Below are 2,499 nucleotides of genomic sequence, written 5' to 3' on the forward strand. Positions count from 1 at the left end.
AAGACCTGTTTGTTCATAAAAATAGTATAATATAAATCATCTTCCAAACTTGTATATATATATATATATATATATATATATATATTATGTTTAATTTTATAAAGCTTAGTTTGTAATTGTGTTATAAATAGCATTTTACAAAAAAATAATTTTTTTAATTTAATTTTTTTATATTTTTAAATAGTTTTGATGTTCTATTGTTAAAAATTAATTTTAAAAAATAAAAAATATATTAATTTAATAAATACTCTGAAAAAAATACTTTAATATAAACTTATGTAATTTAAGTCAAGGGCTATCCGGTGATGTTACAAAGTAGAAAAAAAAAGCACTTTCTAAATATATAAAATAAATGCACCTGATTTAAGAAAAAATAATAATATCATAATTTTTTTTTAATGTACTTCAAAACATAAGACATGTCGCCGGCCGGGTCTGGCCAGGACATCAGCTTGATTAGTCAAGCCGGGAGAGGCATATAAGAAATTAGCCAGATATAGGCTTGGTATGAGCCAATCTGGCTCGATCTATAAACAAATCAAATTCTTAATTAAGTCAAGCAAACAATCACGGTACCGATTTTTATTGTATTTATTCATCAATAAGCAAAAGAGTGATCTTCTTTTAACAAAATGTTTATTTAAAAGAAATTAAATTTTTAGTTTAGAGTGAATTAGTTTTCTAGCCAATTTTTTTTAACCTGACCAAAAAAAAAGGCCTCGATAATTATTAAATTATTTAATATTATTATTAAATATGATTAATTTTGAATTATTCTTGCCTCACTTCTAACTTTCTCCTGGTTTAAAATTAACTTTATAAGAGTTGTATTAATATAATCTAGTTTAGTTTATTTGAGAAATTTTAAAATAACTTGAATAATTAATAAAAAAATAATTTGATTTTAAAAAAATTCAAAATGATATTTTTTTTATTAAAACAATAATATGTTAGATCAACCCAAGTATTGCAGCATAACCTATCAAATTTGCTATAGATATTGAACTTTACTGGATTTAATAATTTTTTTGTTTAAATTATTTCTTACTTAATGATAATGATATGATAAGAAAACTAAAAACTTCTATAATTGAACATTAATCAAATATTGAGATGTTTGTGTTGAAATTATAATAATCTCATATAAAACAAATCAAAATAAATTATAGATATTAATTCAAAATCAACCAAATATTTAAAGATAAAATTAATTAAAAAATCCAAAAAAGATTTAATTGAAAAGGAAGGGTGATGAAATCTTTTTTTTTTTAAATAATTTCACACTATTATTAAACCGAACTCAATGATTCTTTGTCTAGTCTGAATTTAGAATTTACCTAAATAAAAGTCCATTTCATATGATCCAATTGATTTGATGGATATAAAAATAATTTAAATGTTAAGTAAAAACATGGTTTGACTTTAAAATAACTTTAAGATGACATCATTTTTAAAAAAAATATTAAGACGATGATATATCAAATTAACCTGGATTTTGTGACTTAACTCTTAAAACATGTGACTCGGATAATGGATTCTATTGAGTTTAAAAAATTTAACTGTTAATATTATTTTTTATTTAATGATATGATAATAAACATAAATTCTTATAAAAATTAAATACTAACCAGATACTGAGATATTTATTTTAGATTATAATAATTTTATATAAAAAAAAGCAAATTATAACGACCCAATTAAATTAATAAAATAATAAATGAAGAAACTAGAAGAAAAAAAAATTGGAAGGTAAGATTTAAAAAAAAAAGATAAAAAAAAAGGGAAAAAAGATTGAAAACTTGTAAACACAATTGAGATGATTCAATTTTGAAATAAACAATGAAGCCCTGTAACATTATTCAACAGTTTAGAGTTTTAATAGAAAGCCCTTTTGTCTGTAATAAAATTTTACATAAGATTCCTTTATACCAAAACAGAGTGTTATATATATACATATATATATATATAATACATATGATTAATTAATTAATTAATGTCAGGACAACATAGTTTTAAAATTCAATCTCGGAATCAACTTGAGAGAAGGACATGTCACATTAATTTATTTTTATGAGTACTACAATTAAAATCTTCACTACCCAAAAAAAATATAAATTTCAGAAAAAAACATGCTCAAAAAAATGAAATTATAAAAATAAAATATTCAGTCGGCCACGCATACAGTGACTAATTGGTCGTTCAAAGAGGGTGACCGCACCTGGTCTCATATAATCCAATTAATGTTCCATCATTATCTCTATAATCACCATGAATATATAATAATTAGCTTTACCACTATTATATACTTGTGATCATCCTTATCATATCAATATTATATCATGGACATGTCCACCACTGTTTCCTAATAAAGTAATAATTATCATTAATGAAAGAAATGAACTCTTGTTTGTTTGCTTGCTTCCATGAATAGTGTGGGAAATGAAAGAAATTGATGTTATATTTGATTTAAAAGAATTTGGAGTTTAGTATTGAAAGGAT

This window comes from Populus euphratica, unplaced genomic scaffold (assembly GCF_000495115.2).
Source record: "Populus euphratica unplaced genomic scaffold, PopEup_1.0 scaffold2454.1, whole genome shotgun sequence".
NCBI lineage: Eukaryota > Viridiplantae > Streptophyta > Magnoliopsida > Malpighiales > Salicaceae > Populus > Populus euphratica.